Here is a 15,187-nt window from a genome sequence, read left to right on the forward strand (position 1 = left end):
GGGGGGGGGGGGGGGGGGGAGGCATGGGAGGTCCCTCAGAATGCCCGCCTGCAGGTGTGGGCAAACAAGTCTGCTCAGAGCCGGGTGGGGAGGAGGGTGGAGGAGAAACTGAATCCTGAACCTGTGTCCCCGTGGGACTCTCACCTGGCCCCACCTATGGCATCATGATATCCACTGAACCACCCTTCCAGAGTGATCCCTGAGGCCACTCCTGGCTGGCTAAAGGCCCACACCACCTCCCGCCCTGGAGGCAAAGCCCTGAAGTCGACTGAGGCTCCCCCCACTCTTCCACCACATCCTACCACCACACCCAGATCCTTGCTGGCCCCTTCCTCCCTCCATGCTGGCCTTCCTCCCTCTGCGGACCCTTGTATCTAGCAGGGGCGGGGAGGTTGGGGTGTGCTGTAAAAGTTGGCTGGTTTTTGCCTCACAGCCAGCAGCGGGGACTTCTCTGGCATCAGAGATCCTTTTGGCCTCTGCCGTTGCCTGCACAGGCTCAGCGATTCTTAGGCCGTCGAGGGAGCTGTCAAGGGAGGAGGCTGAGGCATGGCTGGAGAGCTGGTGTTGGTCACTGAGGCTTGGGGGATGTGGTGGACTAGCCCCCAGGGGATTCCAGAGGTTTCCTAGCAAACCGGGGAATGGGATCTGGGCCCCATCACCACCACTCTGGCATGCCTGACACATTGCCATTGCTGAGGGTGGGGGTGCTGCCATATGCAAACCACTGGACTCCGCTCTCTCCCCAAGACACTTCCCATGTCCTACCCGCCCCCCCAAGCAAAGCTAAGCTATACCCTCCACCGGGAAGGCATTTTGTCTGGGGGTGCATTCAGGTTTGTAATGGGCACTGGTCAAGTGTGGCTGTCTGGTGAGCCTCCTCTGTCCAGCCCTGGAGATGGGGGGTTGGGGAGATTCAGGAGTCTAGTTAAAAAAGCTAGAAGTTCAGACCCTTGGTCTCCAAGGAGCCCAGCCAATCAGATGTTCCCCTTTGGAACTCAGACATGGGCTAAAATACGTTCCGAGGACATTCCTCACAGGCACGTGCCCTGACCAGATTCTTTGGGCCCTGAGACCAGGCCTGTGGATTCTGTGTCCCAACCCTATGGCATTTCCTTCGTTCCTCCCTCTTTCCAAGCCTGGTCCCTTGGTGCCACCCACCCCTCCCCTCGCCCCAACCTTCTATCATTCCAGTGAATAATGCTTGCTTAATTCTATTAAGGAGTCTGGGTTTGGAGTTTAAAAAAAAAGGTGGGGGGAGTCTGGGGAAGATGTTGGTGGGGCAAGGAGGCTTCCTCTGTGGCATCATAGGACCACAGTTCCCAAGATGAGCCTCACCAGACCCCCAGGTCCTGAGACCGAGGGCAGAACAAGTCCAGGGGCCTGATATCAGCTCGCATCCTGGCCCACGTTCCTTCTTGCCTGGGCCTGTAACACACGCCCATGGGTGAGGTTTTCTTTGGGCAGTAGGCATTTCCTGTCCTCGGGGCCTGCCGCTTTCAGGCCTGGGAAAATTACTTTCCTGGCAGGGATTCAAAGTTTGTACCAGTCAGATGAGGCTTCTCATGTCCCTATGGGTCACACGGTGCTGGGTCCCCGGTACAGATGGAAAAACAAGACCAATCCCCAAGGCAAACTCCCTTGGAGGAGGGAACGTGCCCAAAGAGGGAATGCGCGCAGGGCGCTTAGCACGCCTGACTCCCCTTTCAGCGTGCCCAACTCAGTGTGGGCCCTCGCCTCTCCTGGAGGAGGGAACAGTGTAAGAAAAGGCTTGGGAAAAGAGCCTTGTTCGATCATGTCCCGGATAATAGGGAGCCCTAGAGGGTTAGGGGGCAAAGAAACAGTGCGACTGCAGCTGTTGGTTTACTCACTCCTGGGTACTTCCGCTGTGCTGGGCCAGTGGCAAGGACTGATCAGTAATGATGAGTTAGACATGCTTTGCCCTCTAGGGGTGTGCGGGCAGAGTCCAGTACACAAATACATTCACACGGTGACAGAAGACGGTAGGGCATCGAGTAGACTCCCACCTCCTGTTGCCACCTTCACTGCAGCCGCTCTGTCCGAGCTGCCATCTGCTCTCGCCCTGGGCTCCTACCTGATCTCCCGCCGTCCGCCTTGACCCCCTGCCATCTGTTCTCAGCCCGGCAGCCAGAGGGGTCTTCTGCTCAAAACCCAACATTGGTCTCCGTCTCGCTCTGTGTACCAAGTCCTCACAAGGACCCCCAGGGTCGTAATAGAGTCTGTCCAAGGGTGCACATCCTCACTTGGATTTTTAAATTTCTGCCAATGAAATGGGGGCGAAAGGATTCCTCACTGTGACTTGAATTTGCATTTTCTTGATCACCGCTGATGTGAGACATCTCTGCCTCTGTTTGTTGCCATATATGTTTTTTTTTTCTGAAAAATGCGTGTCTATATCTTGTGCTCATTTAAAAAAAAAAAGCTGAAGTCCATATTTTATTCAGATTTCCTTAATTTTTACCTAAGTTCCTTTTTCTGTTCCAGGGAAGATACCACATTGCGTCTAATCAGCGAGCGTCCTTAGACTTACCACTGTCGGTGTTGACACTGACCACCTGGCCAAGGTATTGTATTTGTCAGGTGTCTCCACGGTAAGGTTATTCTTCTTTGCCTCCGTCTGTGCTTCCCTCTTAGAAAGAAGTCACTTTGTTCTTCCACACTTAGGAATGGGAAGTTATGCTCCTTGAGGGCAAGTATCTACATACATTATTTGGAATTCCACACAGGAGATTTGTATCTTTTCTACTTATTTGTTTGTTCAATGACTGGTTTATATCACATGGGTTCATGGATATTTATATATATATTTATATATATATATATATATATATATATTTATTTATTTATTTTATACTTTGGTTTATAATTCAATACCACTTTATTTATTTTGTTGCTCAAATTCTTCCAGCCTGGCCACTGACAGTTCTTTTAGTTGGCTCCTGGGTCCTTTTGACATACCCCTATCATGGTGGGTTTTCTCCTTCTTCTTCTTCTTTTTTAATCATTTCATTACTTCCCATTTGTGCCCGTTTTTCCATGGGTTATTTGTATCCTTATTATGTTACAGGTGTTCATTATACACTCTTGAAAAATTCATCTTTTGTCTGAGTCTTTTGATGGGCAAATGTTCTTCCTTTTAGTTTAACTTATCAAATTTTATTATATAATCAGTTCTTTTGTGGCTCGTTTAGGAAATCTTTTGCTACTGTGAAGTCTAAAAGATATTTGAATACCTAAAAATATCTAAAATATATCTTCTAAAGTTTTGTTTTTAAATTGAAGTCCTTCATCCATCTGGAATAGGATTTCTGTATATAGTGCTGAGACAAGGATCCAATTTCATCTTTTTCCTGGTGAGTAATCAGGTCCGTCTATTGCATGTTCCTTCTTTTCCCCACTGACCTGACTTGCCACTTTCGTTATGTACCAAAGTTCCATAAATGCATGGATCTGTTTCTGAGCTCTCTCTCTCTCTTTAAAGATTTTATTTATTTATTTGACAGAGCACAAGCAGGGGGAGTGGCAGACAGAGGGAGAGGGAGAAGCGATGTGGGGCTCTATCCCAGGACCCTGGAATCATGACCTGAGCTGAAGGCAGACGCTTGACCGACTGAGCCACGCAGGGGCCCCCAAAAGATTTTATTTTTAAGTAATCTCTACACCCAACATGGGGCTTGAACTGACAACCCCAAGATCAAAGAGTTGCACGCTCTTCTGACGGAACCAGTCAGGCGACCCTCTTTTCTAAAACTTTATAATAAGACCTGACGTCTCCCCATGCCTCTATTTCCAAGCCCCTGCTGTTCTTCAGAAATATCCTGGCTATCCCTGGCTCTTCGCTCTTCCATATACATTTTAGAATCACCTTATTATAGTTCTATGGAAAAATTCCTGTGGGTTCTGATCAGAATTGCTTTGAACCTACAGATAGTTTGGGGAAACAGATTTTTCCCGCCCTCAAACAGCAGAAATTAATTTTCTCCCAGTTCTGGAGGCCAGAAGTTTGAGATCATGGTGCCAACGTGATCGGGTTCTGGTGAGAGCCTGCGTCCTGGCTTGCAGACAGCTGGCTTCTTGCTGTGTCCTCACATGGCAGAGAAAGAGCGAGAGCAGACATCTTCAGCATGCTAAACCTTCCCATCGCGAAATGCTACAACTTCAGGAAAATACCGGTAAATGTTTCATGACCAGTTCTCCAGGGGGGAAGAGGCGTTCGTACACATGACTACATACATTTATTATACATTTTAATGATATAAAGAATGTGTAGTACACAGTTTAGAAAAAATAATGAAATATGCAGTACTCCTTAACACTCTGCAGTGCCCATATTGTCTGTGGATTTTCAGAGTGCTCTCATCGGCTTTTGCTGAACACTTGTATCTGCCACCATAGGATGATTTGCAATTGATGAGTAAATATAGTTCCAATATGAATGCAGGTTCTTTTGTTGTTGTTGTTCTCATTAACGAGTAAGATGAGAGCCACACATGGTTTCTGTTGGGTACCCTTCTTTTTCTTTTTCTTCTTCTTTTTGTCCTTTTTTTAAAAAACAACCTTTTAAAAATGCAGAATCACTCTTAGGCCTCTCAAAGACAAGCTTTGGTTCAATTTGACTCACTGGCCGTAACAGACTAACCCTTGGTCTATATTCTCGGAATCTTTTATATCTATTGTATCTGGTTGGTGAAAATCATATGCAACGGCGGATGACCGTGTCTCTCTTCCCAGCTCTGGGTTCCGTGACATCACATGGGTGACGAGACATTGGGCAGTGTTTACATGGCCTAAACTGGCAAACACTGAAAACCAAGGCTTGATCGATTATTTGTTGATCGTCTAGACTACAAAGTGATGCAGTTAATGTTGATAATGCAAATCGGACCTAAAATGCATAACCGTTCCATTACGAGTAGCGTAAAGAATTGAGGGAAAACAATCTTCATCAAAGAAATCACTCACGTTATTTTTATAAACAAAGTTGCAACATCCACCTTCCGATCCTGGGCTCCTCATCTCCCAGGGCAGAGCGGCCCTCACCTGGCACCAGGGATAGGCACAGGGTCTCCTCCTGGCCAACCAGAGTTATGGGGCCAAGGATGGTCACGTGACCCGATTCAGGCCAATCAGAGTGAATTCTGAGGCATGCGCTCCAACTTGGGGCCCCTGCAAGCTCTGCTTCTGCTGGGGTTGCTAAGCTACCGGGGCCACCGCAGGGAGAAAACCCATCTGAGTGTGAAGCCGACAGAGTAGGGCAGGGCCAGGACATGGAGAGAGTCCTGATGTCGTTGCTGGAACACCCACATCCCATGGGATTGTAGAGAGTTTTCCTGGATTTTCTGTTAACTGAGCCAGTGCGTGCTTACACTCTTTCCCTGAAGCCAGTCTGAGTATGGCTGATTCTTGTAAGGGAGTCTTTGAATGGCCCATTCCAACCCTGAGCTGCAGTTCTGGTCTGGAAGGTATGGACGAGCTAGACCAAGAGGGATGCCTAAGGGACCAGGCATCGGGAGATCCGTGTCCTATTCTGGATTTCCCCCTTTTGAGGGCCTGACCTCAAGTCGCTTGGTTCTGCTCTTGGGACCTCCGTTTCCCCATCCGGTGTCTCTTCTCAAAGGTGTGCAGAGACAGGCAGAGTTAAATAGGAGCTTCTTGGCCAAAGTGCCCACGGTAATTTGTCTTCTGTCAGGACATCTACCTTCAACAGGGAGAGCTCCCGGTGGCGGATCGTAGAATAAGTCATCCTGTAATGGCTCATCAACAAATGCTGTCTCTCCCACAACTTCCTGGTGTGATACAGAAGTTTGTCGCGACCCTCATCGATGCCGCGGGAAGGCTAAGAGGCAAGAGCGTGGGGCATAGAGTAAGCCAACCCTGGGTTTTATTTCTGGTTTATGCCACTTACCACCTATGTGGTGTTGGACAAGATATTTAGCTTCTCTGAGCCTCAGTTTATTCATCCATCAAATGGGACTTTGAAGATTAAGTAACAATGCCCAGCATATAGGAGGTGCTCAATAAATGGCAGATAGTATTACGATAACGTGTGGCTTTCCATCAGATTAGCATGGGTTTTACTGACAGTATCAAATGGGAATGCTCCCCCGCTGCTTTGAAAGACCAAAGAGCCCTTAGATGTACCTACAGGATTCTGATTTTTTTTCTGGACAATGAGTTCATGCATTTCTTCTGGAATTAAAAATGATTGTGAAATAAAACTGAGACATACACAAGGTCACAAGGTGAATAAATACTCAAGAGGCTCCCAACTCCTGGCCTGATGCTGTCGTTACAGCATCTCTCTAAAGGGCAGTCATGTATCGGCTTCAGCCCATTGTCCTGTGGAATGTGGGTTCAGTGTGGCCAGACCTTGCAGATTTTCAGGATGAAGCAGAAGTTGAGCTTTTTATGTAAAATATCCAGGTTTTTAAAAGCTCATGTGGAAACTCAAGAGCATTGTGCTAACTGAAATAGCCAGACTCAAATAGACAGATACTGTCTGATTCTACTGACATGAAGTACCTTGAATAGGCTACTTCCCAGAGACATAAAACAGAATAGTGGGGGGTTAGAGGAAGAGGAGGATGGGGAGTTATTGTTTGATGGGTCACATGTTTCTGTTTGGGAAGATGAGCAAGTTCTGGAAATGGACGCACAGCGTTGAGAATATTCTTAATGCCACGAATTGCACACTTAAAAATGGTTAAAATGGGGGCGCCTGGGGGGCTCGCTCAGTTAAGCGTCTGCCTTCAGCTCAAGTCTTGATCCTAGGGTCCTGGGATTGAGTTCTGCATCAGGCTCCCTGCTCAGCAGTGGGGTCTCCTCCTCCCTCTTCCCCCACTTGTGTGCACTCTCTCTCTCTGTTAAATACATAAAATCTTTTTTAAAATGGTTAAAATTGTTAATTCTATGTTATGTAAATTTTACTACAGTAAAAATAATTTGTATTAAAAGAAAAGAGAGGAAAAAGAATGGTGTGGAGCAAACAGAAGCCAGAGGACCAGATTTGGCCAATTTGCAACTCCTGGTTGGTGTATCCCTAACTCTGGCCCATTTCCCTTATATGTACCCAAATTCTGCTCATCCTTCAAGGACTGGCTCAAATGTCACCCCTCTTCATTCCCCAAGGCTGGAGGTCCAGCGGCGTTGAGGCCACTCTGCTGCATGGCCACGGTGAGCCCCTTGAGAGCCACATTCCCCAAGCCGCCACAGTTCCTACCTCATTTTCTTGTCTTCTGGTCCACTTCAGCCGTTTCTATTACCGCCCTGGCCATGCAGGCATCTGAGATTTCACCCTCCACAGACTCTCAGTTCCTTGAGGGCAATGATAAGATGCTTTTCCCCGGGTTCTCCCACAATTCAGTGCTGTAGCATTATGGAGTGACACCTGCCTGCCAGACTTGGGGCCAGGGGCCTGGCTACAGAGAGGAGAGACCTAAGGAGCCCCAGTCTCACCTCCTTAGGGGCAGAACTCTGTTGTTTGTTGGTTTAATCTGGGGTGTGTCATCCTGGGCACCGCTGACATTTTGACCCTTGGGGTGGGGGCTGTCCTGTGTATTGGAGGGTGTTTCGCAGCATCTGTGGCCTTCACCAGTTGTAGTTGTGACAACCACAAATATTTCCAGATATTTCCAAATGTCCCCTGGGGGTCAAAAATAACCCCCAGTTGAGAACTGGTTTCATTCATTGATTCATTTACCTAGTAAGCGCTGTCCTCAAATGAAGATCCGAGACAAGGGTAGGGGAGGATCGTAGGGAGGTTGAGAGCTGGACACATTTTAAAAAAATTAACAACATAATTTAGCTATGGTTACCCAGAATTCTAAGTGTTCTTCCTCCCAGTGTCATAGATGCCAGCTCTTCTGCTCCCTGAGTGCCCGGTTTTCAAAAGGGATTGACTTCCCATACTGGGTGTTTGCTGTCACCTGGTGGTAATTTTGTTCATTGCAAGCTGGAGGGAGCTCCAATTCAGTTTGACTAGTCAGACACCAGCACATCCAAAGGTTAAGACAATTTGACTCACTTTCCTCAGATGCTAGGAAGCAGTTCTAAGTTCACAGATGAGACAGGCCCTTCAGAAAGAAGTTTGGAGTTACCAGGAGATGGCATAGGCAGCGATCCGCCCATTTTCTGGGGCCTTGGTTTGAACTTGGGATGCACCGACTTTGCCCCCACTTTTCTGACTACTAAAGGTCCTCTTTGGTAGGTGTTTATAATTTATGATCATGGGCGTCTGAATTCATTCTGTGGAGCTCTTTTTGAGAATTTCGTAGTACACTTGGAGATAATCAGTTGTATTGAGGATGTCATAAAAGGGGAGCATCTCGTGTTAAAGCAGTGTTTTCCAAATTCGTCTGAAATTAGAAACTCTGTAGGTCTCAGGTAGGGCCCTCCAGTGACTGTTAGCAGCAAGGAGGTGTGGAAACCTCAGTGTCATGGGTGTCAGAGCTGTCTGTCTGGTGACTCAGCCCCCTGTCTGACCTCGAGGATGGGGAATATCCCCGAGACTCAGTCTTCAGGTCTGGGCTGCCTGCTGTCCATCTGGGCCCAGATAGAATGGTTATTCAGGGCTCAGGCTTGGGCAAAAGCCAAGTTCCACCACTGTTACTATGGATGGTATTTAATAGCAATAAGAGAAAAGGTTCAAGAGACTTAGGGAATTCAGGAGAGTAAGACTTTGGTCTGTTTCTAACAGAGCAGCCAGACTCATTCTGGTGTGATACATCACTCTCTGTTCCAAACCCCCAGATGATTTGGCATTTCTCTTAGAGTAAAAGCTAAAGTCCTCACATGGGCCACAAGGCCCTAGGTGATGCTCTCCCATCAGCCCATCAGCTCCATTTGCCCAGTCCTGTTCTTCATGAGCATCACGAATGTTCTGTCTCAGGGCCTTTGCACCTCCTGTCCCCCTGTGCCTGGGATGCTCTGTCAGACTGGCTTCCCACCCCATCTTCTTCAAGTCTTCTCTCAGCCCCCTCCCCCAGTCCAGCTTTATGTTCGAGCACCTGTTGCCTCGTCTTCCATATTTTTTTTTAAAAGATTTTATTTATTTATGTGACAGAGAGACAGCCAGCGAGAGAGGGAACACAGCAGGGAGAGTGGGAGAGGAAGAAGCAGGCTCATAGCAGAGGAGCCTGATGTGGGACTCGATCCCGGTATGCCGGGATCACGCCCTGAGCCGAAGGCAGACGCTTTAACGACTGTGCTACCCAGGCGCCCCATCTTCCATATTTTTTTTGACACTTTGTCTATCCCCCCATGACAGAAGGCAAGAACTTCTTTTAATAGAAAAATTCTTGCTGACTGCAGACCTTTATTGACAGGGTGTTGCATCAGCAATAAGACAGACAAGGCAGACTTGCAGATTAAAGATTCTCTCTTTGGAAATAGGGACATTTGAAAGAAACCATTTATAAGCCATTATATAGTTATTGTAAAAGATGTCTTATAATGATGGTAAAAATGTTCAATCTTTTTTACATAGTCCATGAAGCAATATAATAATCTCACATCTCGGTTTCACAGGCTTAGATGAGGTCTGACCTATACTTCCCCTGCTTGGTACCTTGAGGATTTATTCGGTCCAGGAAGAAATGGGAGCAGGGCAGGGCAGTCGAGGGGGTAGTTGCCCTGGACTTGAAAATACCTACATTGGAGAACAAGTACCAAGAAATGAACTGTGATTGCTGGGCTGGTTCTAACAAAAATGGGTTTAATCCCAGATGCTTCTAGGGCCTGAGGTTCTAGGGTCAGTGTTGGATGCTGTCTCTGAAGGCCTAGGTGTCAAGCTCTGTCCCTGTCACTCCTAGGCATGTCACTGTGGGCCAACCCAGTGCTCAGCACATAGCAGGGGCTCTGTGAGAAGGAAGCCGGAGTTGGCGATGCACTCTTGGAGGCCCGGGGGGTGAGAAGGGTAGTCAGAAGACCCTGGGGACTGGCAGGGAGTCCCAGGGGAGGGGGGAACGGTGCATACGAAGCTGTTCTGGGGAGGAGAGGCTGGAAACCAGGAAGTCCTGGCGGGGCCTGAGAGAATGAGCTGGATACAATCAGGAGCAGAAGACTGGGCGAGGAGGAACGTATCTTGGGGCAATAATGATGTTTTAGTTTCTTTTTTCTTCCTTCCTTCCTCCCCTCACCTTGATTGCTGAAGTCATACATTTCCTAGCGGTAGAAAATCTGTAAATTATAGAAAAGAACTAAGAAAATCTCACACCCAGAGACGGTCCTGCTAACATTTTCGTGTCTATCCATGCAGTCTATTTTTGACGTTATTAATTTTGGATTATGCCTAATGCACGGATATATTCTTCTTGTACAAAATTAAGGCATTACAGATAGGTCTCAGGTCCCCTTAGACAGGTAGCCCCACTCCTGGTCCCTTCCCTCCAGCTCTTGCCTCGCAGATGACCACTCCATCAGGGTAATAAATATCATTCCAGATTGTTCTCTGTGTACATGGAGATGTACAGACCTATTTTTAGTTAGAATATATGTTATATTGCAAAATCAGCTTTGTGGCTGCATTTTTTTTTTTTTTTGCTTCCCATGTGAGTACTTTGTCTATATGCTTCTATATGTACTTAAGGAGAATATATTATTTTGTAGGTTCTTAAATTTGTTTGAACTGTATTACTCATACCGATGTGCAACTTACATGACTTAATGATTTAGGGCAATGGGTTGACTGTGGAGGCTCTGGAAGTTGGTTACGTAGATTTGAATCCTGCTTCTACCACTTATTAGCTGTGTGAGCTTGGGTGAATTACTTAACCTCTCTGTTCTTCAACTGCCTCCTTTGTGAAACAAAGCTTTTAGTAGTTAGTATCTCACTTCCTGAAAGAGTTGTTTTGAGGGCAAAAGAACTAATACATATCAACTATTAAAAGCAGTCCCTGCCATGCGGGACACTACAAGTAAGTGTTAGATCTGATAAATTTGTTAATACCTCTGGGACCCTCTCATCCTTAAGTGGTGAAATAGCATAATGGGTAAGAGCATGGGCTCCAAAGCCGGGCTGACTGCCACCTGGGCTCAAACCCCAGGACCATCCCCGAGCCAATAAACTTTGGGCAAGTTTCTTAATTTTTCTATTCTTTATCTGTGAAATGACTTAGTTATAGTCCAAATATTACAGAGTAAGGTCGATGTGCCTACGTATTTAGAGGGGTACATGCCCTTATGTGTCAGCTGGTAAGTTTCTTTTTTTCTGCCACCTAATATTTCAGGTAATTACGATAGTTTAAAAAGCCACTTTTCTATTAACGGACACTTAGGTCATTAACCTATCTCCTCTCTCATGCTTCTTTCTCTGCCCAGAAGAGGAATTGCTGGAGGGGCGCCTGGGGGGCTCAGTCAGTTATGCATCTGCCTTCAGCTCAGGTCATGATCCCAGGGTCCTGGGATCGAGTCCTGTGTTGGGCTCCTTGCTCAGTGGAGAGCCTGCTTCTCCCTCTGCCACTCCCCCCGCTTGTGCTCTCTCTCCGTCTCTGTCAGATAAATAAATAAAATCTTAAAAAAAAAAAAAGAGGGGGGCGCCTGGGTGGCACAGCGGTTAAGCGTCTGCCTTCGGCTCAGGGCGTGATCCCAGAGTTATGGGATCGAGCCCCACGTCAGGCTCCTCCGCTGTGAGCCTGCTTCTTCCTCTCCCACTCCCCCTGCTTGTGTTCCCTCTCTCGCTGGCTGTCTCCATCTCTTTCAAATAAATAAATAAAATCTTTTAAAAAAAAAAAAGAGGAATTGCTGGGTCATTGGGTATGTACATTTCAATTTCTTAATTGAAAAAAATTTTAAGTGCGCATAGAGATTTATTATTTTAAATAGTTGGGTTAGTAGTGTCAGCCAGTTTTTTCCCCTTAACTATATAGTGTGAATAAATTCCAAATATCATTGACTATTTGAAGCACTTTCTTCATCCATCTTTTTATAGCCATTGTGGAAAATTGCAAACATATACAAAAGTAGAGAGGATGGCAATATGAAGCTCCAAGTACCCAGCCCCAACCCCCAGCTTCAATAAATGTCAACATCTTGCCGTGCTCTCACAGCACTGTTAATAATGGCTTAATATGCATCGTAAGCTTGTGCTGTCATTTCTTAAGCCTATTCCCTAATGTTGGAAAATTAAGACTTTATTTTTTCACTATGATAATAGGATTTAAATTCTCACATTTGGGTTGCCTGGGTGGCTCTGTCGGTGAAGTGTCTGTCTTCGGCTCAGGTCATGATTCCAGGGTCCTGGGATCGAGCCCCACGTCAGGCTCCCTGCTCAGCTGGGAGCCTGTTTCTCCCTCTCCCTCTCCCTCTCCCTCTCCCTCTCCCTCTCCCTCTATCCCTCCCCCCTGCTTGTTCTCTTTCTCTCTCTCTCTCAAATAAAGTCTTTTTTTTTTTTAAGTCTCACATTTAGTGATAGAATACAGGAATATTTTGCCATTCTGTTTTTGGGTATTGCCCCTTCTGCTTAGCCTAGCGCTAATCTTCTTCTGCCCACAGGTTTCTCAAAGGCAGAGCTGGAGACAAGGATTCTGCACACGTGACTTCTTGAAGGGCAGAGGGAAGCAGAACAGGGAAGGGTAGGGCTGAGCAAGGCTGTGTAGTCAGGGACCCTCGAGCCTAGCCTGACCTTTTCCTCCCAGGTGCTCTGGAGTAAAACTCACACCTGCTAGGGGCAGGGAGGTGAGCTTTTGCCCCCTCACATCTGCTAGACCCCAGCTGCTCAGGGAGTGGGATGTAACCTGCCAGGCATCGTAGGGGGTGGCAGAGGTCACAGGGTCAGGTAGGGGAGGGTGATAGCCTTTGAGGGGGTGTGGAATGCCCTGACACCCACATCCTGCATCCCGAGACCCTTGTCCACACCTATTGATGAGTGAGGTTTCATAAGAAGCATCTGTGAGGTTAGAGCAAATCTTCAGAGCTCTTGGATTAAACTGGAAGATTTGGGGTTGGAGAGGCGGGAGGCAGGAAATGAATCTCTCCTCTTTTCATATCTGGCTGCAAAGCCCACAAACGCCCAAGCTCAGGCTGCAGCTAGATATGGAACGAGATGAAAGATTGGGCCACATGATGGCTCAAATGGAATTTAAGACATAAACAAAAAAATCAGTCAAAGAGCTGCAGGAGGTTGAGGGGGGTGGGGGTGTAAAGGGGGAGGCAGAGGGAAGATTATCCTAAGCTTTGGCAGATTCATGGGCCTTTGGAAAAGGCTGGCAGGGGGCAAAGGAGTCTCTGAGAGGGAGGGATAGTGAGGTTCTGGGATGAAGCTACTATTTGTCAGGAAGATAGGTGCACGTGGGAAGGCAGTGTGGGACTCTCCTGGCTGCCTCACAGAGTTCAGGTTTGGTACGCAGGTTAGGGTGGGCTCTTTAGGGATTAAATATCCTCATCCTTGGAAGGCTGAGGCCTGACCTTCTGAAGGACACTGGCCTGCTGTCCACCTGCGGTAAGAGACCCGAGATGGAGAGGGCAGCAGACATTGTAACGTGTACCCCTGACTTGCATAACAGCCGCATGTTTCATTTGATTGGGAAGTGGATTATAAGAATCAAAACCTTTAAAAATCTGGGTCTCCAGAAGCGTAGGACCAGTGTTCCTTCATGGCTTCAATGGGACTATTCAGTAATGGCTGCCCCCTTTAAAGTATGCATGCCACAGTCCCCACTACTCCCTAGTGCCTCACATCTGCCTGCTTCACTCATTTACAAGATGTGGGTGGCGCTGCAGGGGGTTGGGGCTTCCCACTCATGGTGGCTTCGAGAAGTCTCACCTCAAATCACCTTTTTTTCTTCTCAATCATCGTTTGAGGCTCCATTCCCGACCTCTGGCTGTAACAATTTGTGTGATGTCCAGGAAAGCAATGATGGGCGGAGGTAGTGGGAATAAGACCATCGTAGAGGGTAAGGATATGAGCCTTGGAACCAGACCATCTGGGTTCAAATCCTGGCTCCACTACCAGCTGTGGGAGCTTGGAAAGTTGCTAAGACTCCTTTCTCCACTCCGGGGTCTCAGTTTTGTTATCTATAAAATGGAAATCATGAAATGAATGAATACATATAAAGCTCTTAGCAGTGATAAAGGGCTCAGTAAATGTTAGGTATTCCTGTGATTGCTAGCCCCAGACACTGCTGTCACCATGCTTCCAGCTACACAAGGCCACTCGCAGGGTTGTGCTTCTCCTGGCCATCTGTTACAGCTGCTTCAGGCAGGCCACAAAGCTGCTCTCCCAGCCATGCTCAGCACTTTCCAAGGGCCTCCACGACGGGGCCCTGCCTGCTCCCCCAAAGCCCCAGGAGGAGGTACCAGAGTCCCAAGCATGCTTGTGCCACCTCCACGGGGGGACCCCTTCCAGGGCACTTTGTGCAGTGGACCCAGGCCCTCCCCCGATGTGTCCTGCCCCCACCTTGTTGTCCTTTGGATCTCAGGAAGCCACTCCCTTCAGAGCCACACCTCCCTCCCCAGTTCCAACAATCACATCTGTCCTGTCCACCTGCACTAGGATACCCTGAGGCGGGCAAGTGATACCAAGGCCAATTCCTAGGCCAGGAAATGTCAATTCCCCGAGTCCCATGAGGTCAGGGATCGCGACTCATACACACACAACCCCAGGGTTTTCGACATTACATTACATTACATTCACATTCTGCAAAAGGCACAAATCTTAACTGTGCCACTTGGTGAGTTTTGCCAAACGTACACCCCTGTGTATCCCATACCTCCGTCAAGCAAGACAGAACGTGGCCATCCCCCAGCGGTTCCCGTCCTCCCCCTCGTAAGACCCTGCCCTCTCCCGCCCACTGGTCCGATTTCTATCCCCTGTTGGTTTTGTCTGCTTATGAGCTTCAAGTAGACGGCATCGTATACTCTGTACTTCTTCTGGCTTCTTTTTCTCAGCCCAGTGTTTGAAATTCATCCATATTGTTGCATGTGTCACTGGTCTGTTCCTTTTTATTTCTGAGTGCCGTTCGGCTGTGTGCGCGCCCCGCCCTTTCCTTGTCTGTTCTTTGATAGACACGTGTTTCCAGTTCGGGGCTGTTATGAAGAAAGCTGCTATGAGCATTCTTGTACCAGGCGTCGTGTGGACATATGCTCGCATCTCTCCTGGGTAGAAACCTAGCAGTGGGGTTGCTGGGCCTTTAGTCGAGTCTGCCAAACGGTTTTCCAAAGTGGTTGTAGCATT

Source organism: Ursus maritimus, unplaced genomic scaffold, assembly GCF_017311325.1.
Source record: "Ursus maritimus isolate PB19 unplaced genomic scaffold, ASM1731132v1 scaffold_19, whole genome shotgun sequence".
Taxonomy (NCBI): Eukaryota; Metazoa; Chordata; class Mammalia; order Carnivora; family Ursidae; genus Ursus; species Ursus maritimus.